The sequence below is a fragment of the Pinus tabuliformis genome, chromosome 9 (assembly GCF_031772625.1).
Source record: "Pinus tabuliformis cultivar Carrire ecotype Pingquan chromosome 9, CPIR1, whole genome shotgun sequence".
In the NCBI taxonomy this organism is placed as follows: domain Eukaryota; kingdom Viridiplantae; phylum Streptophyta; class Pinopsida; order Pinales; family Pinaceae; genus Pinus; species Pinus tabuliformis.
The window spans coordinates 609,590,589-609,616,017 of record NC_142307.1 but is presented as its reverse complement, the minus strand read 5'-3'; positions in this window follow the sequence as shown (position 1 = coordinate 609,616,017).

Genomic DNA, 25,429 nt, shown 5'->3' with positions numbered 1-25,429 from the left:
ATCATTCAGCACACTATCCCTATGATTGACAACGAGAAACCTGTCCAACAGAAGCTCAGAAAAATCCACCCCAACTTGGAAAATCAGATAAAAACTGAGCTGAATAAGTTGTTGAGAGCCAGAATAATCTTCCCGGTCAGACATTCCAAATGGGTATCCAATATGGTACCTGTTAGGAAGAAAAACGGAGATATTAGAATCTGCATCGACTTCCGGAATCTCAACAAAGCCTGTCAGAAAGACAATTTTCCCCTCCCACCGATGGAGCAAATATTACAGGCAGTAGCAGGCTCAGAGTTAATGTCTTTCCTGGATGGATTTTCAGGATATAATCAAGTGCTAGTACACCCGGATGATCAGTTAAAAACCACCTTCCGAACCAAATGGGGTACCTACGCGTATCGGAAGATGCCATTCGGTCTGATCAACGCCGGCGCTACTTTTCAGAGAGCCATGGACATTGCATTTAAAGGTTTAGTCAATAAATCGGTAGTGATTTACCTGGATGATATAACTGTGTACTCCAAGAACAGAAGCGACCATCTCAAAGATTTGAAGCAAATCTTTCAAAGATGTTTAAGGTATGGGATCTCGCTTAACCCGAAGAAATCTTTTTTCGCGTTGAGTGAAGGGAAATTGCTAGGATTCATAGTGTCCAAATCGGGCATCCACATTGAACCTGACAGAATCAAGGAAATTTCCGAGATACCCATGCCCCATAACAAAAAGACCATGCAATCTTTCCTAGGACAGATCAATTTTGTGAAAAGGTTTGTCCCAGATTTTTCACGTATTATTTCTCCTTTACAAAAAATGATAAAAAAGAATTCAAACTTTAAATGGGGTCTAGACGAGCACGAAGCGTTTAACTTAATCAAACAAGCCATCATCAACGCTCCATCTTTAGCAACCCCAAATTTTTCAGAACCTTTTGTCTTATACACGTTTGCCTCAGAGAATTCTTATGCTGCAATTTTGACTCAAGCGAATCAAGAAAAGGTAGAAGCTCCAATCGCATTTTTTAGTTCAAACTTACAAGGTGCTGAACTCAATTATTCAGACGTAGAGAAACAGGCATACGCCGTTTTCAAAGCGATCAAATATTTCAAACCTTTCTTGCTAAAGGCCCATACCAAGGTCATAGTTCCGTTTCCAGCGGTAAGAAACCTCCTGATACAGAAGGATGTGGGCGAAAAGAGAGCGAATTGGATCACCGCCTTACAAGAATACGACCTGGAGATCAAGCCGGCACACATCGTAAGAGGTCAAGGCTTCTGCAAGATGTTAGCTGGAGCATCGCAAATCCCTGAAAACTCGTCTGAAGAGGTACACGCGTATGAGGTAAGCCTAAACGACGCAGAATCATTATATGCTGACACCATTTATTTCCTTAAGAACGGGTATGCTCCATTTCACCTGGATCACACCAAGAAGAGAGCCCTGAGATTGAAAGCTAAACAATACCAGCTCGTAAATGATGTCCTGTTTAAAAGAAATTATGATTCTGTGCTTCTTAGATGTCTTGAGAAAACTGAAGCCGAAAAGGTTTTGCAGGAACTCCACGATGGACCAGCAGGTGGACACTATGCTGGAGAAGCCACCGCACATAAAGTCTTACGTGCAGGATATTACTGGCCCACGCTGTTCAAAGACTCGTACAATCACGTAAGGAAATGCCAGGTCTGCCAGACTGCTGCAGGAAAACAAAAGAAGTCATCCATGCCACTGCAGCCAGTTAACATCGAACAGCCGTTCAGTCAATGGGGCCTGGACATAATAGGTGAGATCGTTCCTCACTCCTCTAAACAGCATAGGTATATCCTCACAGCAACTGACTATTTTACTAAATGGGTAGAGGCGGTTCCTCTCAAGACAGCTAATTCTGAAAACATTATTGAATTCATAGATCAGTTTATTATCACTAGGTTTGGATTGCCAACGGCCTTACTATTTGATAATGCTTCATATTTTTCTGGAAATACCATGACTGAGTTCGCGCTCAAAAGAGGGTTCAAACTGAAGTATTCTGCCAACTACTATCCGCAAGGTAATGGGTTGGCTGAATCGACAAACAAGAACCTAATCAGGATTATTAAAAAGACAGTCGACCAAAACCAAAAGAATTGGCACAAAGCGCTGGTAAACGCCTTATGGGCAGACAGAATTACAAAGAAAGCCTCTATCGGCACTTCTCCCTTTAATTTAGTTTACGGGAGAGAAGCAGTTCTTCCTACTCACTTAGTCATTCCCTCCTTGTCCTTAGTACAATACATTGATGAAGTATCTACTTCCTCCTTACAACTAAGACAAATGGAAATAATCAAGCTAGAAGAACAACGAGAACAGGCTAAGAAAACCCATGCTCACCACCAAGCGCTAATAAAATCCTCTTTTGACTCGAACATAATAACCAGAAAAAACTTTCAGATGGGAGATTTAGTTTTGAAGTGGGATAAGGCTCATGAAGAAAAGGGAAAACATACGAAATTCTAGAAGCTATGGCTTGGTCCTTTTCAGATTGTAGAGGTCATAGGCCCATCGACTTTTGTGTTGCAGGACTTAACAGGCAGGAAAGATTCTCTGCCTGTGAATGGACAAATTCTCAAAATGTATTTCCCATAGAAGGTCACTCTTCTATTTTTGTAGGATAATTTTAGTTTTATTTTAGTTTTTCATTTCTTATAAATAAAGGTTGGTTGTGAATGATCATAAATAGTATTCATGAAGGAACATACCATTTCTCTATCAGATTTTGATTTCACTTGTATAAATAGCAAAACTTTTCGAAAAATCTGGCTTTTATTATTGACAGATAGAGTTAACTTTAGCCTGAATATGATGTTAGTTTCAACCTCAAAAAATCTGGGATGAAAGTAACTTTTGGCAAAAAATTGTTTTACGCCAACGCAATGAAAGGTATCATCAATAATAAAATAAGTATTCTCTGCAAAACTGTTGTTTTTAAACTCTATTATTGTCGTCCAGAGCTTTCTTAAGGAAAAACAATGACTTCCTCCCTGCTAAGGAAAATCGCAGCATCCAGAGAAACAATCCAAGAAAACACCATATCTCAAAGAATAAGAGGTCTCATCACGAGCCGGCTTATCATGATCACAGATATTATAACTTGCTGACTTTGCCAATACTGTCTACCAAAACAGGGCAACGACTCAAGATTGTTGCAATCAAAAGACAAGGGGTCTCATCACGAGCCAGCTTGTTCAGCAAAAGTGTAAATCAAGTGAATGACTGTGTCATAATTTGGCCACCAAACCAAGACATTGTTCTTTAGAGAATAAAAAATTAAGAAAGAAAGAAAAAGGGTCGAAAGGATTTTTCTCTGGAATGTTGTAAATGACCTCAAGCAGGAAAAAGGATCATTGCTGGATAACATGGTAACCCTGTCGAGGCTATGGACGCTTGCGGGCAGCAGAGGCTCTACCTACGACAAATGAGCATATTTTACAAAGCCAGTACGCAAAGAAGACCTTATTTTATCTTTGAAAAGACCGAGTAATGTCTGGTGTAAATACAAGAAATAACCCAGAGGAAGCAAACAATTGGAATGAAATAAAAAGTTGTGACGAAACATCATTGACAGGATAAGGGGTAATACTCTATCCATCCATAACAAAATTTAGATATACGAAAATTTTTCCGTTTTGGAAGTGAAAGTGCAATAGAACAAGCAGAGATAACTGGTTCTTCACAGTGAATCGCCATTGTTGTGGTCACCAACCCCCCCCCCCTCTTTGCTTGATATTAGCCATAACATCAAGCAAAGGGGGGACCCTGAACAAAAAATCCAAAAAATACTTTGTTAAATTTTTTGTATTTTTCTCCCTAAGGCTTAAATCGCGTCGCAAGGAAAGACTGAGGCATCCCCCAAGCGCGAAAAGCAAAACTGCGAAAGAGCGACGCGAAGTTCATCGCGTCGCATGCATTCCAAGCGCTCTTAAAAAGAAGATCTTCAAGAAACGTCGATCGCCGATATGCGACATCGCACATCGCAAACGTCGCACTAAGAAGCATAAACCATTGAATGAAATCAGTGATCTGTGATGTCAGCGATCTGCGATCTGCGATATGAAAAGACTCATCGCAAGAATTCTCCGACATACACGATAGACCCAAGATTGAGCGCGCACCTTAAAGGAAATTAATGACCGCATGCTTGAGTATCCAGAAATGATTGCATCGCATTTTCCGAAGAGTCAAGTCATGATGAATGTCAGGATTATGCATTCATTAGAATTTAATGCTTTCATGTCAATCTTTTCATTTTCCCTTCTTCTTTGCGTAGACTGCAAGACACGCAACTGATATAAATCTATATGCAGGAAACATCTAAGGAAAAGGGGAAAGCGCCAATCAGATAACAGAGAGAAGATACCTCCGCAAATGGATGCCGCATGCAGCAGGACCGCGGATTCCAGACTATCAGCCAACCGGCACTGATGAAATTAGACTGTCCAAGACGAAGAGTCAAAGGCGCACAAAAGCAGCATGTTTGCAAAAGATCCTGAAGCTCAGACTTGGTAAAGTAGAGAAAGAAGTGCAAGAGAAGGAGGACGCTCCAGAAAAGCCTGGAACAAAGAACGGAAGAAATTCCCGACACAGGGAATTGTCCATACAGCACGACTCCTAACTCACTCAGTCATTCGCACGACCAGAAACCAAAATAGCAACAACAAAATCAGTTCGAGAAGAACCTGGGTTGTGCTAAGTATATACGCAGCGAATACACCCAGCTAGAGAAAGGTTTTCGAAAATATCTTCTGGTCTGTCAGAAGGAGGTGCCAGCTCTTGTTATTTCCACTTTTATCTCCCGAGCGAAAGAAGAAGGCAACCAGCCGACTCTTCCCAGGCAAACGTTGCACTGTTTACAGCACTAAGGAGAATATACAGAAACGGTCAGAAATTAGATTTAAGTTTTAGAAATAAATTTGCTTTTAGTAAAGGGCGGTGATTTGAAGCCGTTTCCCTAAATTCGTGTAATTAAAATTAGCCGGTTAGTAGTATTTAACCCTTCTCGTTGCATTGGAGAAGGGTCCGGAAATCTGTCAAAAAACTTGTCCTCAGAACATGCACTTCTGCACCCTCGGAGGAGGTTTTTGATGAATGGATGGATCGAGATTTATTTATGTTTGCATTTTAATGTCTGTTACTGATGTTGCACTTCTGTACTCTTAGCAGATATTAGAACAAGTAGAAATAAATCATTATTGCTTGAAGTTTATTAGTGAAGTCAGTCATAAATGGTACTTTTATCTCTTGACTAAATTCTGCTAGTATTCCTAAAGTGATATGCAGTTGAGTTCTTTATATGTTACTGTATGAATGTGTGTATTACCATTTGGCACTTCTGTATGGTGGAGTCATTTATTTATGCTTGACATATGAATAACTAATTATGCGATATGTTGTTCACAACTGTTCTGCCTAACTTCTTATGCAGAGTGGTTTATCTTTATTGATTTACATTCTGATAATAGCTGAATGATCTTTATTACCAGCTGTTGTTTGAAATCTTTCTAGATCACATAACAAAAGAAAACACCCCGGGTTAGCGTAGATTAGATGTATTATTTTTCTTCATTAGATTACATTAGTATAGAGTTAGTTTAGCAGTTAGAATTAAGACTAGCTTAGAAAAACCTTAAATCAATACCATCAAACTCTACACACACACGCACACCCTTCACATTGGGAAACTGGTACCATTACCCCCAGTCAGACCCGCTACTCCAAACGGGCAAGGAGCCGCCAACCAGGTTCCGGACCGGGTGGGTATCCCCCTTGTTGTTGACCCGATTTCGGGGCCCTCAACAAGTACACAGACTCTTTTCCTTACCAGCTCTGTGACCTTCTGGTCTACAATGGAGAGAGCCCAATGTGGTGCTCAATCTAGACAGATCCTCTCTGGGATGGCTTGAATCCCTCAAGCTCTCTGGTGCTCGATGCTGCCTTCAGTTAGCTCGGCCCTCTGTCTTCCATTTTGCTATTGCTTCACTATCTTTCTTCTCCTTGTTCTTCCTTTCTGTGTTCCATCCTCCTCTCGGGGTTCTGGTTGTTGTTCTCTTTCTCTCTATGTGTGTTTTGTTCTATGTTCATGGATTAAAACCATTCGTACCCATGGCTCTTCGATTCCTCTTCCACTTCCCATCAGATCGCCTACTACAGCTTCACTTGGAGTTCCCTGTTCGGCGTCATCATCAGGCTCAGAGGGAGTGGCCACATGTCCTCCTGCAGCTGCACCAATTCGCTTCGTTGGTTCAGTCTTTCCGTTACAACATGGAATGAGTCTTCTTCCACCTTGGCAGTCAAATCGGATGTCAAATCTTTACAAATTGCGGCTTAATCCCCCGTCGATTCTACTTTCCCCATCAGGTGCGATCTCAATCGTTAGATTTGGAGCCTCTAGATCTGACGCCATACACACGTTCCGATCGGTTGACTAGCTCGACCGTTAACACGCGATGAGCGGTGGTTTTCTCTTTCCTCCACTTGCCATGTGTTGACCGCTAAGTGGGATCGCTCCATTTTCACCAATTCTGCTTACCGTTTGAGGGTGCCCCCAATCAATACCATTGGTTTTCGGAGTGGGTCCCACCTTTAGTGCTTTAGCCTTTATCACATGGTTTTCCCTGCTCTCATGCGACTGAGCGCTCGGGGCTTCTCCAATTTGGGGTTTTTCGCCCAGCAATGCGCGATTCAAAATCGCGCATTAAAATCTGCCTCTGTTTCCCGATTAGGGCCTCCCAGGGGCTAAATTCACCTCCCGCACAGTCTCCATGGGCCTCAATCAGCACTCTTTGATCGAGGTACTCATCATTCCATGACGGTTTCCATTGCCACTGGTTTAGAGGCATTTTTTATTGCTGTTGTAAATTATTTGAAGTCTGTCCCAACCTGGTACAGCCATGGCTCTATTTATCTCTCTTTATGGATCCAATTCAGATCACGACCTTCCCACTGAAAAGCTTTTGGACCACCAAAAGTTGGTTTTCTTTCAAGCATCGACTAAGTGAGGGTACTGTTGTCTCACTTGCCCAATCTCAATCCACTTTGCACTGCTCGGCTTCGAACCTTTAAGTCCCATTCTGAGGTACTCAACATCTCCTCTGCGCGTCGTCCTCACCTTCCTATCCAAGACTGTGTATTCCTGCAATTCATTCAGATATTCAAGTAGCAGGTCATCAATAGAAGGCAATTGACTTTGCTCTTCGGGATCCTCAACCATTGAAGGTTCAAACAATTTCAAGCAATCTGCATTTATGACTGAGTAGATGTGCATGTAAGCTAGTAGATCAAGGCGAAAAGTATTCTCACCAATCTTCTCAAGTATTTTGAAGGGTCCATACCTGATAGGCTTTAGCATTTTACCTTCACCTTGCATCCTGTCCTTGCTGATATACAGCCAAACCTGGTCTCCAACTTGAAAACTATGCTCCATTCGATGCTTTTCATGCCTTGCCTTGTATTTGGCTTGGCTCTTTTCCAACTGTTCTTGTACAGCCTGGTGGATCTCCTGGATCTGTTCAATGAACCTAGTTGCCTTGTCCACTTCATTATTTCCATCAACTGTGGTATCTTTACCAAAGACAAAATCCAAAGGAGACCTTGGTATGAAACCAAAACAGGTCTCAAAAGGAGATCTCTGTGTCAAAGAGTGTTTTTCTCTGTTGTAAGCATGTTGCACATAACATAAATGTTCATCCCAAAGCTTAGGATGTTTGCTGCAATATCCTCTGAGTAACTGGATCACTGTCCTATTAACTACTTCTATCTGGCCATCGGTTTGTGGATGAAAAGTTATGCTTTTCTTCAGTTGGGTGTCCATCAGCTCCCACAGACTTGACCAAAACTTCCCCACAAATCGGGTGTCTCGATCAGATACAATAGAAGTGGGTAATCCAAAATGAACCCATACATGTTCAAAGAATAGTTTTGCAGTTTGTTCAGCTATAATCTGTTTATTACAAGGTATCAAAATACACATTTTGTTGAACCTATCCACAACCACATACAGATAATCATGACCTTTTCTAGACTTAGGTAGTCCTCCAACAAAATCCATGGAAACACTTTCCCAAGGATGAGAAGGAACTGGTAGGGGAGTGTACAAGCCTAGTTTTCTATTGCTAGGCTTGCTTTTAGCACACATAGTACACCCTCTTACATATCTAGAAATTGTCTCATTCATTTTCGGCCAATAACAAAATCTTTGCAACTGTGCAACTGTTTTACTTACCCCAAAGTGACCTGATATCAAATAATTATGTGCCTCTCTAATTATCTTTACTCTCTCAGTTTGTGGAATGCAGAGTTTCTCATAGTGATATAAGAGTCGGTCCTTTACATGATAATCCAATTCTTCTACCTTTTTTCCTTGACTCAAAGTTGCGTATACATCTTTAAAGTCTATATCTTGAGCATATTGTTCAATGTAGCTTTCATGTAGTACAGAATTATGCTTAAGTATAGTAGATGCATTTATAATGGGTCTAGATAACATGTATGCAACTTTGTTATGTATGCCCTTTTTATATCTGTTGACTAAATAAAACTGTTGTAGAAAACCCATCCATCTGTAATGTCTTGATTGTTGAAACTTAGTTTGGGAGTGTAGATATTGAAGTGGTTGATGATTAGTGTGTATTACTATCTCTTTGCCCATTAAGTAATGTTTCCACTTTTTCACACTCTAAACTAATGCATACAATTCTTTATCATATGTAAGATAGTTAACTACTGCAGGTTTAAAAGTCTCAGAATGATAACATATGGGTTTACCGTGCTGTGTCAACACTTCTCCCATGGCATAGTCATTGGCATCTGTTTGGATCTCAAATGGTCTTTGTAGATCAGGCAGTGCTAGTACAGGTGTTGTACTGATCTTTTCTTTCAAGGTGTCGAAGGCTTTCTAATGCTTGCCTCCCCACTGAAACACCTTGTTCAATCCTGTCAAATCATGTAAGGGAGCTGCAATTGAGGAAAAATTAGAAATGAACTTCCTCCAATATTGTGCTACTCCTAAGAAGCTTCTTACTTCTGTAGCAGACTTGGGTTTAGGCCAGTTTACAATGACTTCCACTTTAGAGGGATCTATTTTCAATTCACCACCCCCTACTATATGACCCAAATAATTTAGATATGTTTTGCCAAACTCACATTTGGAGAGTTTAACATAAAGTTTTTTCTCTTTTCAAAACATCTAATGTCTACTTAACATGCTTTAAGTGTTCTTCCCACGTTTTACTAAAAATCAAAATGTCATCCAGATACACAATAACAAAATCATCAAGAAAAGGCTTGAGTACATCATTCATTAATCTCATGAAAGTAGCAGGGGCATTGGTCAAGCCAAAAGGCATAACCAGCCACTATTACAATCCCTGGTTTTTTTAAAAGTAGTCTTCCATGCATCTTGCTCTGCAACTCTGACCTGATGGTATCCACTGTGAAAATCCAGCTTGGTGAAATAAACAACTTCCTTTAATTGATCTAAAAGATCATCTATGTGAGGAAGGGGATAACGATTTTTTATTGTTATCTTATTCAGTGCTAGGTAGTCAATGTACATTATCTGCGAGCCATCTTTCTTTCTCACCAAAACAATCAGTGACCCACATGGTGATGTGGTAGGCCTGATGAACCCCTTCTCGAGCAACTCCTGCACTTGCTTCTTGATTTCAGCATTCTCTAAAGCAGACAACCTGTACATCCCAATGTTAGGCAATGGAACATCTTGCTACAAAATAATATCATGTACTATTTCCTTTTTGGGTGGTATACCTTTAGGTTCCTAAAATAGGACATCATACTCTGAAACAATCTTTTCTATATCAGCTTGCTGCTTAGCATTGAAACCTTCAAATGCATTGGTTTTATCAGGTTTCTTTTCCTTTACAACCATTAGTAAGAATTGTTTGCATGAATTTATCATTCTTTTCATCTGCCTAGAATTTATGAGAGTATAATTATTCTTGAGCTTGTGATCTCTTACAAAGTATTCGATTCCATCTTTAACAAGTAGATACTTGTTCTCAGCTCTATAGAAAATAGCTTTTCTATCATACAAGTAAGGACTTCCTAAAACAATTCCACATATATCCAAAGGAATTATGTCTAACTCAAACTCATCTACAAATGTTGACCCAAAAGAAAACTTGAGTTTGCACTGTCTAGTCACTTGTAGTTGTGCTTTATCATTCAACCATCCTAATGGGTATGGTTTCTTGTGAGGTGTAGTTGCTAATCCCAATTTCTTTACAATTGCTTCAGAAATCAAATTTACTTGTGAGCCACTATCAAAAAAAGTATCAATCTTTTGATGTTTAGAAATAACTTGAATATGGAAAAGCTCATGTATTTTTCTCTCATGTTCTTCATCAATAATAGTTTGAGCAGAATTATTAGTAGATGCTTCAGAATTCTTACCTTTTATACCTGTGGCTGCAATGATTGTTTCATCTCTCGTCTCTGACCCAAAATCTTTCTAAATAGCTGCAGCAGTATTCTTCTTCTTGCCCTCAGACTTCTTAGGTCTTAGCTCTGGATGCAGAATCCAAAAGTGCTCATCATCATGCCCATCCTTTTTATAGTGAGTGCATGAATCTTTTCCTTTCTGTGTAGTGTTAGCCTTCCTTACTTTCCAATTCTTCTTTCTTTTCTCCTTGCTCTTGCTTGCAGTGAGTTGAGATGGTCCCCCAACTTCTGGATTTCCATTCTTTCCTCTAGCTTCTAGATGAGTAGCTTGTACAGATACCTCATCTATACTAGTGGGATTAAACATGAGGATGGTATGCCTCATGTAGCTGTGTAGACCACCAATGTACATCAAAAGAGTCTCTGGTGAGTCTAATGAGATCCCTAGAATCAATGCTATCTTTCTAAATTCTTGGGGAACCCTTGCACACTTTGCCCTTTCAACTACCGAAGAGTTTGCCAACTCATCATGGCTTGTTGCATGTAGGCCAATGGATAGAACTACTTCTTGATTGCAGAAACAAAGTCACTCCAGACAGAGATAGTCTTGCCATGTATCTTCATGTCGGCTTGGGTTCTGCCTTCACACCAAACCAAGGTAGTGCCTCCTAGACGTAGGCTTGCCAGTTGAATTTTTCTCTTGTCTGATTCAATGTTTTGCACTTTGCAATACACATCAATTTGTCTAATCCAATTGTCCAATTTTTCAGCATTTAGCTCTCCATCATATATAGGCAAATCAAATTTAACATCTAGCTTGATCAAAGATGCTTTCTTATTATGCACAGGGCTATTATGAGGTGTGAGAAAGCTTTCCTCTTTCCCTTTTCCTTTTGAGTGGTCATGGGAATTGTTAGCGCTTGAGATTTCACCCTAGGCTGAGGAAGGTAAACCTTCAAGGCTACATCAAACCATTTCACCTCGTAGCTAGCCCTACGAGGTATGAGAAGGCTCTCTCAGGTAAGATTCGATAGATATTTCAATATGATTAGGCTGACCAATTAAGAATAAGGATTTTAGGCTAGTAAATTGATAGGGGGTTTGGATTTAATGATTTTTGGGGTTTTTTAATGGAATGACGGGGCTTTTCTGGGCTACATGGGCAAAATCACAGCTTCAAACAGAAAAATATAATGACTACACAGGTTATCGACTGAGGCAAGGTAGGCATGCAATTTAACACCAAATCTGGTTTCAAATGGGATGGCAAGACTGGTGAGGAGCTAAGGAGGGCAGACAATAACTCTGAATCCTCCTTAAACAGTAGAAAACATCAAATGCGAACAAACTTATAGGAGGAGCATATAATACTATGAATTCCTACCTAATCACTTCATTTGTTCAGCTTGAAAGGGTCATGAAATGAAATGGAACATAACTGATTACATATGAGACAAAGGGAAAGACTTATGCTAAATCAACATACCACATGAATCTCAGCAAACAGAGCTGTGAAATTCCATTAAATTCTCTGTCATAAAACTGTATAATAAAAAGCTCTCTGCTTCTCCAGCAGCTCCCAGCGCTCAGAAAACTCTCCCTACTCACTCTCTTACAAACTCTCTAATGATTATTTTTAAATACAAATAATAAAAATGCTGCCCAAAACAGGGGCGCTGTTTTAACTAGCACTACAAAAATTAACCTAAAAGCGTTACATCCATTCCATAAACAGAACAGTGTTCCCCTAAATCTGCTGATGATTAGGAGACAAAATCTGGAGCAAAATCTCATGAAATCAAGATTAAGTATCGAAATAGCAAATGTGTTTCTCTTGAAATCAAAAACTCCTGCGCTGTCTCACTTGAATTCCATTAATAGAACATGTAATAACTATCCCCTCGTAAATCTCTAACCAAAAAGCCTAACAATTGGAGCGCAGACTCTTATGCATCTGGTAACAGGTGTTTGCAGGTGGCTGAAGTGAAGGGCAGGTGTCAATCCCATTTGCTGAAGATAATCGAATCTTGTGTGCTAGTTTGCAACTGCAGTAAAAAAAAAATAGCTTATCGGTTCCTGATTCTCTGCTATGACAGGTGTTCAGGTAGCGCCAATGTCGAGGTTCATTTGAGCATATCACGTTCTAACATGAAAGCTGTTACAAAAGACTCAGATTATCAACCCTATCTATCACACCTAGAGTTTTAGTCCTATTGATGTCAAAGTCTAAGGTTGGTAGTGTAGAATGTCGCCTCAGTCCATTAAACTCATTCTTCGTGTTGGTAGTGGGAGAGTGACTATTGCTTTTGATCAGCTTACATGTAGACTAGTCAATGGATCTTAACTTAGCTGTATCAAACTCTTGACTTTTACTTATCCCAGGTGTCAATTTTCTGAAATTTACAGCTTTTAACATATCTCTCTCTGCCTCAGAAAGCTCAAGAAGAGGTTTATCCTGTCCATTTGCTGTCGGAGTTGGATTTTCTGGATTTGTCGCAGGGAGATTTGCAGTCTTTTTATTGGAGAATGTACAGGTGATTTAATAGGAGACTTGTTGCCATTGAAGCTGTTTTTGGCTCGACTAACAAGATGGTGAAGCCACACAGAACCATGAACAGAACTTTCACTAGGTATCTGATGAATGCATCTTTGCAGTGGTATATACCAGGCAGCATCGGATCTATCATCCTCTTGACATAAAGGAGGATCTTGTTGTTTCCTCTGCATATAACACGAACTTTGAAGTAGGTTTTTGATAGATGGCAATTCCAACCCCTGTTTTAACCATGGTTTTCAGAACAAGTTCCCAGCACATCGACTCTGTCAACGTTATTACAGCTGTCCATACATCACGATGTGCTCAGTCACCTCGATAAACTGACCATATAAAATATCCGCCCGGTCTAAGAATTCTGTTGATCTCTAGTAAAGGTTTTCCGCCATCTCCATGCCGGTGCACTAATAACATTCCCCAGGGCTGAATGAGACCGATGTTGATCCTTTTATTTTTATGTTAACTTAATGAAGACATCAACTTACACTGCAATACTTTACAAGGCCCACGGAACCTGAAAAGATCGGTAAGGTATTGATTAAGGATTGATAATTCAATTACATCAGTGCTGTTGTGAACTCGGCATGATAAATCTCATTTTCATCGAGTACTGCAACCTCTGTCTCACAAACAGAACAACAAACTGTCTTGAAAATCACTGGCTTGAAAATTTCATTTCTTAATTTTCATTTGCATTTTCAGGCAACTTTGCGCAGTATTTATAAATAAGACTGACACTGGAAACGTAGGTGACGGTAGCTCCAGCATCGATTCATCAAACCAGCGCTAAGGCCCCGTCCATTTTCTTCTAGGATAAATTGCAAGAGCATTGAACAACTCACGAGCTTATGCCAAACTCCATGGTACTATAATGAAACAAAGGTGAGTATCCTTTGTGTAATTAGAGCCACAGCGCACAGGCTTTTACTCCGTATGATGCCCAGCCTTCAATACGCTGTTGTAATCAAAACCCCAAGGAAATTGACCTTTTATCACTTTGTTTTTCTACCCTTGTTACAGCTACATCAAAGTCACATGGATCCATTTCGATTTCACACGGTCACAGTTGAATCAAAGTCACACGATCATCAAGGAAGAAGAACGCTCAGTTTAGCCTTGTTTACAGTTTAACAAGATGCATCTGCCTTGCTTTAGGAGTAACATCCACTCTCAAAACTTTCTGAAGTTCTAGAAGGGAATTTCTGTGCTCTTTAGATATAAAAAAATCACTGGCATCTAGAGTAGATATTTGTGCTGGTGAAACTTTTACTCTGTTCTGAGATTGGACTGGAAGATAATTCAGAAGGCTTAAATAGTGCTTCATCGAGACCAGCTGATCCTCCTCCAGTTTAGCATCATCAAACCTTGGGGTTTGACACGTTTAAATTTTGACTTTTACCAGAACCTTTTGCACGTCCTAGATTAGATCCTAAGACATATTCTGCATACTTGACATTTCCATATCACTGCTAACGGGATTATCAACAATATCTTTTTCAGGCACATCATCTCTTCTTGAATCCTTAATTCCATTTGAAATTTTGCATGAAAGTTTATTGGAATCTTGGCTTTTTGAAATTTTATCTGATTGAATACCAACTGCATCTTCCGCATGTTTGATGCTGTGAAGTTTGTTTGGGATTTCCAGTGAGACCTCTCCAAATCGCTTGTAACTTACTTTTCCTCTGATTGCTGATGATGTTTTGCTTTCTTTTGTTTGTGCAGGGATAAGAGCTTGAAGTCGCTGCTAGTTTGAAGAGCTGAAGATAAAATTACATAATCTGAAAAGCAACATTTAATGATTTCTTCTTCAAAACCCTGTTTTGAAGAAGAATCAATCTCTGATAGAAGACAGAGTCTAACAGGAATGAGACTCATCTTCTTCTTTATCTTGTTTAGAACCTGATGAATCTTCATCCTTATGCTTTCTAAATTCCTTATACATTTCTTCTACCATAGACTTTATAGCTAAGAAGCTCTCTATGAATTGAGGGTATGGCCCCATAGAGCCTTCCTCTGACATTGTCTTTTGAGGATAGACTCTCCCAATTTCAGGATTAGTTTCAACCAACTCTCCTTCTCCTAATTTGAGCTTTGATCTAGTGAGCATTCAACAGCTAAACCAACACAAGCTTGTCTAACCTTACAACCTAAAGCTCTGATACCACTTGATCTGATAATCACCCTATGAGTGACCTCAGTTAAAAATTTATTAAATGAAGGTATTACATACTCATATGTTGGTGTGTGTCTATTTTACTTAAGCAATGAATCGATCAGATTGCAAATACATAGACACTTGAAATTGAAAACAACAGAGAAACATAACAAGCAAATACAAGAACACAAAAATTTAATAAGGAGTTCACCCTATTCTCCAGGGCTACATCTCTGGTCCAGCTTTCAGTGGTGGCCTTCTTTTATTGTGTCTTGAAGCAGAGAATTACAATGAAGGAGCTCAATGTGAGTCTCCTGAAATGGAATTTGCTTGGCAAGGTGGTTCTTGGATGCCCTAAGCCACTAGAGTACACAGACTCTTTTCCTTACTAGCTCTGTGACCTTCTAGTTTAAAATGGAGAGAGCCCAATGTGGTGCTCGGTCCGGAAAAATCCTCTCTGGGATGGCTTGAATCCCTCAAGCTCTCTGGTGCTCGATGCTACCTTCGATCAGCTCGGCCCTCTGTCTTCTGTTCTGCTGTTGCTTCACTATCTTTCTTCTCCCTGTTCTTCCTTTCTATGTTCCATCCTCCTCTCGTGGTTCTGGTTGTTGTTCTCTTTCTCTCTATGTGTTTTTTGTTCTCTGTTCATGGCTTAAAACCATTCGTACCCATGGCTCTTCGATTCCTCTTCCACTTCCCGTCGGATTGCCTACTACAGCTTCGCTTGGAGTTCCCTGTTCGGTGTCATCATCAGGCTCACAGGGAGTGGCCACATGTCCTCCTGCAGCTGCGCCAATTCACTTCATCGGTTCGGTTTTTCTGTTACATCATGGAATGAGTCTTCTGCCACCTTGGCAGTCAAATCGGACATCAAATCTTTACAAACTGTGACTTAATCCCCCGTCGATTCTGCTTTCCCCATCGGGCGCGATCTCAGCCGTTAGATCTAGGGCCTCCAGATCCGACGCCATATGCACATTCTGTGTAGTTGACTAGCTTGACCGTTAATGCGTGATGAGCGGCGGTTTTCTCTTTCCTCCACTTGCCACATGTCGACTGCTGAGTGGGATTGCTCCATTTTCGCTAATTTCGCTTACCGTTTGAGGGTGCCCCCAATCAATACCATCGGTTTTCGGAGTGGGTCCTGCCTTTAGCACTTTAGCCTTTATCCCATGGTTTTCCCGGCTCTCATGCGACCGAGCGCTCGGGGCTTCTCCAATTTGGGGTTTTTCACCCAGCGATGCGCTAATCGTGCATCAAAAACTGCCTCTGTTTCTCGATCAGGGCCTCCCAGGGGCTAAATTCGCCTCCTGCACAGTCTCCATGGGCCTCGGTCAGCGTGCTTTGACCAAGGTCCTCATCATTCCACGCTGGCTACCATTGCCACTGGTTTAGAGGTGTTTTTGATCGCTATTATAAATTCTTTGAGGTCTATCCCGACCTGGTACAGCCATGGCTCTGTTTATCTCTCTTTACGGATCCAATTTAGATCAACATCAGTCTAAGGCTCCTCCTCCTTAGGAACTAAAAGTTCCACCACAGCCTGTAGTTGGAACTCCCTCTCAAGGGAAACTCGTATGACCTTCTGCTCATCAAACTTTAGATCTTTGTGAACCACTGTCCTCCGACTGGTAGGAAAGTACACCCGATAGTTGTGAGGTGTATCAGTGTACCCCACAAGTATTCCCAACTCAGTTGTCGGCTCAAGTTTCTTCTGGGCATCCTTGGTCACATGGAAATATACCAATGAGCCAAAGATCCTGAAGTGACCCACATCTAGTCTCTTCCCAGAGAAATCTTCCTCTAGTGTCTTCATCCCAAGAATGTGATGTGGACTTCTATTCTGCAAATAGATTGTTGTGTTGCATGCCTCAACCCACAAATGATGTGGTAGGCCCTGGTCATGTAGCATCGCCCAATTTACCCCCACAATTGTTTTGTTCTTCCTCTCGGCCACCCCATTCTGATGTGGGTTATGAGATGTTGTTAACTCTCATTTAATTCCTTCCGCTGCACAAAAGTCCTTAAACTCTTGAGAGACATACTCTCCACCATTGTCGCTTCTCAAGGCCTTGATCTTCTTCCCTAACTCTTTCTCAACCAAAGCTTTGAACTCACAAAACTTTGAGAAGGTTTGATCCTTCTTCTGCATGAAATAAATCCAGCATTTACGAGAAAAATCATCAATGAAAATCACATAATACCTTTGTTTCGCGGTGGATGTTATTGAGAATGGTCCACACACATCAGTATGAACTCGCTCTAAGATTGCTTCAACTCAACTGTCTCGATCATGAAAGGAAGACTTGGCATACTTTCCCAAGGTACAACCTTTACATGTGTCCACTTGCTCAAGTTTACATTTGGAAAGTCCGGTAGAGATCTGCTACATTATCTTCAAGGCCCCATGATGCAAGTGGCCCAACTGCCTATGCCATAACTCGCCAATGTCTTGGATTTGCACCAATTCTTCTTTCGAACTTAATGCAGCACGGTCATCTACCTCTAGCTTATAGAGATTCTTCACCCAAATTCCAATCCTCTTGGTCTGACCTGTGGCTATGTTTCTCAGGAACGCCTTTCCTTTACTGAAGCCAACATCGTATCCTTTGTTCTTCAACATTGCGACTGATACCAAGTTCTTCTTCAGTCCAGGCACATTCTTTACATCAGTCAGGGTAAGAGGAGCTCCATGCTCCCTCTGAAAGGCAACCGTGCCTTCTCTTGAAATACAGTACTTTCCATCATCACCCATCTCTATGCACATCTTGAGGTATTTCTCCTCCATGGTACTGAATAATCTTTTATCGTAAATCATGTGGAATGAGGCTCCACTGTCCAGATACCAAACACAACCCACCATCGATGAAACCATGCATGCGATGAGGGTAAAATCCAATTCGAATTGAGAGGCTAATACCTCACCTTCTGATCCTTTCAAGGATCCCTTATTGGATTTCTTCAATGGGCAATTAGTTTCATAATGGCCCGCCTCATGACAATTAAAGCATCTCACTTTAGATTTTTCAATCTTCTTCCCTCCATGAGAATAATTCGATTTGGAATGGGAATCCTTCCATTTCCCTTTCCTTGCCTTACTTGCTAAGGCTAGATTTTCTTCATCATCATGCTTAGATGAAGAACCATCTCTTGTGCTCCTCCTGATCTCCTCCTACATCAAATCTAACCATAGTCATTCCCAATCCGACAATTTCTCTCTTCCATTAACAGAGTCCTGGTAGCTATTCCAACTCTTTGGAAGACCGAGGAGATCAAGGCTCACCATATCATCATCGGCAGTCATTATTCCCACACTACAAATCTCATCTTTACAGGTGGTGATCTTGTTCAGATATGTAGAAATAGTGTCACCCTTCTCCATCTTTATTTTCCGAAGCTTATCCTTGAGCGCCAGTTTCCTCTTCTCACTATTGTTCTGATATAGGTTCTTCAATTTCTTCCACATTGAAAGGAGAGTCTCCTTCCCATGGATACTCGAGACAATATGGTCTTGAACTCCCTCCAGAAGAATCCTTCTCGCCTTCGCCACACACTTCTTCCATTCAGCCAATTCTTGTGCATTAGTTACAGCTGACTTGGGGATTTATTGATCAATGAAATCCCTCAAACCATTGTCTTCTAATACCGCCTCCATGCGATCCTTCCATGCTATGTAATTCGAGCTGCCATCTAGAGCATACTCGAGTCTCAAGCCATTGAAAACCATTGGTGAACTTTGAGGTGTGATAAGAATTTGATTTTGTACCTGCAACCAAGAACTTCAAACTTCAAATTTCCCTTCTCAGTATACTTTTCACAACTTTGATCACCTTTGCTCCAATACCATGTAGAAATTTTCACTGTAGATTACCCTGATTATGCAATATAGCTAAAGAAAAATACTTAATCTACTTCTACAATCAAACTTGCAGAAGCTTAATCGATTTGAACAAGATCAAATGGAACACATATAATAGAGAAGAAGAATCAATACACATGAAACACAAAAGAATACTATGGGGAAAGCCTTAGCTAAAAACCCTGCTATCTGCATTATCATACAAGTGGAAATATCTCAGGATTACACACAACTTTAGCTCTCACAGCTATCAAGCTCTCAATACAATCCCTCACTGCTTCTCATAGATAGAATAGACAACTCATATGCCTTCTCCTCTATCCTCCAAGCCTCCTATTTCCTTGTGTAGTTTTCCCTGGGTTACAGAAGTATCCACAACTCCTTTACGAGCCCCATAATAGGAAATAATATATTCCGTTAAAGAGAGCCCTTCGTGTAAATTCTGTGACACTAATCTCACACTATAAACCTGCGTAAATCTCAAGGAATGAATTCCTTCTGCATGAAAGATATTTTCTTATAGGAAAATTCTTGCAGCTGATAGTACATTGTCTCTATCTTTAATCTCAATTGGGTCTTTTTCTGAACTAACATGCATGAGTTATTTATGAGAGAATATTTAGTTATCTGGAGTACACTAGTTTCATGCATGCATGCATTAACTGATTGAGCTCACAATTAGTTCCTCAAACTATTTGGAACTAATTTAACTGGACTTAACTCAATTAACTGAGCTAACTAATTACAACTCATCCTTATCTCCTTAATTAAGGTATAACTTCCTTAATTTAAGGGATAACTGTTGCATGACTTCACAAAGACTTCTATCTTGAATTTCTCCAACTAATTAACTCAAGATGACTTAATTAATTATTTTTTTCAAGCAGCTGGTGAGACTAAATTCAAATTTTAATTCAAGGATAAATTAAATTTGGAATATTCTTGTTGCCACATTTCAACAAAAATAAATAAAATGGTGAAGAAGAATTGATACAGGAAAACAACATAGGCCAATCTTGGTGAGATCAAATAATTTGTCCTAGAATTTAATACAAATTTTGATAAAAGGATGAGGGCATGATTTCCATCATGTTGGGATCAACAAGAAAATTTGCTTCCATGGGAGACTTATGAGACTTTTTTGGTAGAGGCAAAGAGTAAGATTGGTTCCTCTCATGAAAACACAACAATTCTTAAAGGGTCAACTATTGTCAATTACCTTCACAAAGATTTTCAACTATTATGGTTAATTAAAACCCTTTTTATAGACAGACCATCTTACAGTCGAATCATTAATGTTAAGATGGCTCAAATGAGGTGTAATGTTCCAAACTAGGAAAAATAGTGTTATGCAAAGCAAACAATAAAAACAAAACCATATAATTGAAACATTCAGTGCACACCATAAAAGGTCCAGGAATAACCAACAGCTGAGCCATTTTATTATAATCTTGGAGAAAAGTACAATAATGTGGAAGTGGTGCACATGGGCTTGCCTCAATGGTAAGCGTGATCAAGCCCATGTGGTAAAATGTCAATCCCAGATGGCAAAAATAATTGTTGCAATGATGCCCTATGGTGCCCTTGTGGAATTGTGTTATCTGTTGAAATGATGCCCTGCACTACCCTTGTGAAACTGTGTTGTCTTATACAAATATGTTGCTGGAAACCCCACCTTCGGTTCTCATAAAATTATAGGAAATTAACCCCAGCCTCTCCACCAAATACCTAGAATAACCCACGAAGGAATTGGAAAAATGTGTTGGAAATAATACTGAGAGGGGGGGTGAATCAATATTATCAGATCAATTATTTTATTTCCCAAACATATTTATATATGCTACTTCAGTGAAGTGAACTAGCGTGTACACATGACTATGCTTAAAGAAACCAGCGTATATGCAAAGAACTTGTGATTTAGACAGTTTATCATGTGTTGAGCTTAAACCAGTATATCGGAGATTTATTAAATAGTGCAGTAAAAGCAGAATAAATCATCACACATAAGCAACACACATGAATACCAAGATTTAAGGTGGAAACCGAATGTGGGTGAAAACCACCTGTTGCTGTCATTTTTGTCTTCTATTAATGATAAGAAAATCTTTTACAACAATGCACTGGTGTAGTCTCATACCAGTACGCAGGCTTCTACCTGCAGAAAGTTACAACCTTCTCTCGTTTTCCAGCTTCTACTGGAAGGGAGCTAAAACCCCCTAGCTCTTTTACTAGCCGATATGATTACTAATACGTAGGCGCTAACCTACAGAAGGCTACGACATTCTTTCTTCCTCCAGGGACCACGTTTCATAAATTTTCATACTAGACCCATCAATAACATTGAAACTCAGAAAATCATAACTGCAATACAACCATCAAATACATCTGCATCAACCATTTACTGAAACTCAATCATCACTTTCTGAATCAACCACAACTAAATCAATCAATCACTGACAACCCATCATCACTGAAGCAAATGACAATCAATCAATCTAATCATTCAGAACACTATTAGCAGAATACAATCACTTGAACACAAAGTAGAATCTAGAACTATGCAACAGCAAATAGAAACAACTGAAATTTTAAACATCTTACTTCATAAGTAATACGCTAACTTCCATGTGTCGAACTAGCATGTATACACACTTTTACCAAAGGGAACCAACGTACATATTGTTGAGCCCTGAAACTACATCTCTTCTACACACTTTTCTAGACTTTTTCCCTCACCAGTGCCTCACAAGCTATCATTGATCACTACATATTGATTTTGAGAGTGCATTTAAGTGGTTTTCTAACTATGTTTTTTTGTTTGCTATTTGACTTAGATTTTTCTCATCAGCTGCTGAATGCAGCCACTTTCCACAGCTAAATTGAGATTCTACAGCTATTTTTGTTGATCTCTAGGTTGCAGGTGTCAGCAAGCAAAACAAGGCATGTGGGCAGTTCAGAAATGATCTGGACATGGACCAGGTCCTATTGGTTTAGCCAGATTCATAGAGGAAAGCCTTGGTCAAACGGTGGTCAAATGAGGAGTTCTACAACAAACAAGACTCTGTTTTTCAACACATGAAGGGTCCGAGACCGTTCCTAGATCCATGGATTCATTTTGACAACTGTAGACTGCCTCCACAACCCAAATCCAACAGCCACCTTTTGGTATATTGAATGATCATGGAAACCAACACACTAAGCTCATTGGTGTTGTCTTTTTACGTGTCCTCTGCTAAAGGTGTTCCACAGCAAAAACAGTTATGTAATTTCCTTTATAAATAACGTGTTTGCAAACGCATGTAGCTAGTTTTTCATGTAATCTTGCTGTTAGTTCATGTACTATGCCATGACACTGGCCCTGCTGTTGTAATGAGAGGATCCTTCCTCTATTTTGCAATATAATAAGACTTTGTTTTATATGACTGTGTGAGCATAATCTCAGACTGACAGCGTGTTAACCAAGGCCGTGCAGAGGGCCCCTGCTCACTAAGGTTTCGTTTCTTTATTTTTGTAAAGTTTTCACATGTTATTGTCTTATTTCCATTGTAGATATTTCATCGTTTGTTCACTTGTGTATATTTCACATTTTAGTTATGATGTTAATGTTTCATTCCTGTACATGATTTTCCAAGCATTGTATATTTTTGCTAACACTGATCAGTGTGTTTCGGGATAGGCTAGGCTCAAGCATTTTCATACAATTTTTGCAATAAATAATGACATGAGATTGGCCTCTCTGCTAACTTTGTTTTTCTTAGCTTTCAATTTCTATTATGCTTTGATTTCAGTCTTATTCATTTTCTATTGATAATTAGTTTAGATATCAAATTCTTCATGTCATTTAACATTATCTCCAGAGCCATGGCTTAACCCCGAAAAGCTACTTGGCGAGCTATCGGATTATGAGTGAGGTGATTTGATTTTACTTTCATTTCTACAATTATATATCAGGTTCTTCATGTTATTGACGTTATCTCCAGAGCCATGGCTTAACCCCGAAAAGCTACTTGGTGAGCTATCGGACTATAAGTGAAGTGACTTGATTTTATTTTCATTTGCAAGTAAGTAATTTAGATATCAATTCCTCATGTTATTGACATTATCTCCAGAGACATGGCTTAAACCCCGAAAAGCTACTTGGCGAGCTATCGGACTATAAGTGAAGTGACTTGATTTTATTTTCATTTGCAAGTAGGTAATTTAGATATCAATTCCTCATGTTATTGATGTTATCTCCAGAGCCATGGCTTAACCCCGAAAAGCTGCTTGGAGAGCTATCAGACTATAAGTGAAGTGAATTGGTTTTACTTTTATTAGTTTGCAGTTTTTGATTTGTTTGAGTGCAATAGATTAACTTTTATTTCTGTATTTAGATGAGAAGCAGAGATAATGATTTCATGATCAGTAGTTTATCATTTGTTTGATTTGAATAGCTGCACATTTACATTCTTGTTTAAGTACTAATTTCATCACTAGTATGTTTTGAGATCCTCTGAAATGTTAAGCTCTAGAAGTTGTCATAAAGGACATAATTGCCTTAAAATCTATATCCATACTTGCCTTCTAAAGTATTCTTGAAACTTAGGAATAGGGTTTCCATTTGCATTAGGAGACAAACCAAGATAAAAACCCCAAAAACAAAATAAAATTGAAAACAATAAAAAGTAAGAAAGAGGTTGTCTTGCACATATAGTGTGCCACACTTCATCAGTTTACGACTCCCAGATTGATAATTAATGTAGCAATTTAGGACATACTAAATTGACTAGAGATTTTGGCGCATTGCCAGGGAAGTGTAACTAGGTAACCGATCTCTTACAAAAAAAAGAAGAAGGGAAAAACTGATAACTTCTTGAAGTATGCTCTCCTCTTGCACCTACTGTGATCTGGAGGATCGGAAAAGAGAGTTATTAGTTCAATAATTTCTTGATTATGCTCTCTTCTTGCACCTAGTGTGACCTGGAAGATCAAAAAGAGAATTATTAGCCCGACTTAGAAAAAAAAAAAAAAAAAATTGACATGCATAGAGCAAGAGATTCTAGGGGAAGGTTTATAGCTAGGGCCAAAGGTTCGATTTTCACAACTCCAGCTACTTCGAGGCATACACAAGATACACCTCCATCATCTCTGACTGATACTCCCAGCCTTAGGATTCCTGGAATTCAAGGTGCAGCAGCCGAGTTAGGAGATTCTCCCACACTATCTACTAAATCTGATCTAGGAGAAGAATCTTTCTTCACTTCTACAGGGGAACATATTGTAATCAAAGAGGTAGAATCACCTAAAGAAGAGGGGAAGGGAGAAACGCTCCCTCATTCACCATTAATAGAAGAACCAGAAGACTCTAAGGAAACCATCATGACAGAAGAAGTAGTAGATGGATTTGAAGGAGGGGGTAGAGGTAGAGGAAGAGGAAATAATGGAGGAGGTAGAGGTAACAATGGGGGAAATAGGAGAGGAGATAACTCATTTGGATTACCTATAGCCGATGAGGAAACTCATACAACAATGAAAAACATTTTACCATCTTTCCTCCCAAACTTTTATGGGTTGCGAAGTGAGGATCCTGAAACATTTCTGTTTGAGTTTGAAGTCTTGTGTCGAACCTATGACTATATGGAAGACTCTCAAAAACTCAAACTGTTTCCTTCAACATTGAAAGGAGCTACTTCAAAATGGTTTATGGGATTAGTCACTCAATCTATTAGGACTTGGAATGATATGAAACAAACATTTTTGGATAGATACCTGGATTATTGTATGCCCACCAATCATAAGGATGAGGTATTCAAGATGATGCAAAGAGAAGATGAAAACTTGGAGGATTTACTTGAAATATTTCAATACAGCTTAAAGAGAGCAAAAATGAGTAATTTATATGAGGAAACCCTGAAAGCCATTCTATTGAAATCCATTAGAGATGAATGGATAGATATTTTAAACATGATGGGGAAAGGAGATATTTCTCAACTTCCACTTCGTGACATAGCAGAACTATGTGTCCATCTCTCAAGCGGAAAATCTAAAACTGGAAAAGGGCCAAGAGATCCTTCTCTTATTAGAGCAAACAAATTTGTAACTAGATCAGTAAGTAGGGCAGAGATTGGAAATATGCTTGATGAGTTCAAAACTAATATTCTAGGGAGCCTTAGTGAACAACTAGACACCCTTAAAATACAAAACAAGCAAAAAGCAGAAGTTGATGCCTTGGCCATCTTTTGTCCAAATGTAGAAAAAATATGCTCTAAGGGAATGTCCCTTGGATGCAAAAGTTGTATAAACATGTATGATTTGCTCAGAAAGTCATGAGACCAAGGATTGTCCTTCAACTCCTGGGCTCAAAGTTATCTTTCAAGAAGATCCAAATTCAGTAGAGTCCCTTTGTTTTGTTTCAAAAAGACCATGGTAGGGGCAACAAAATCAACAA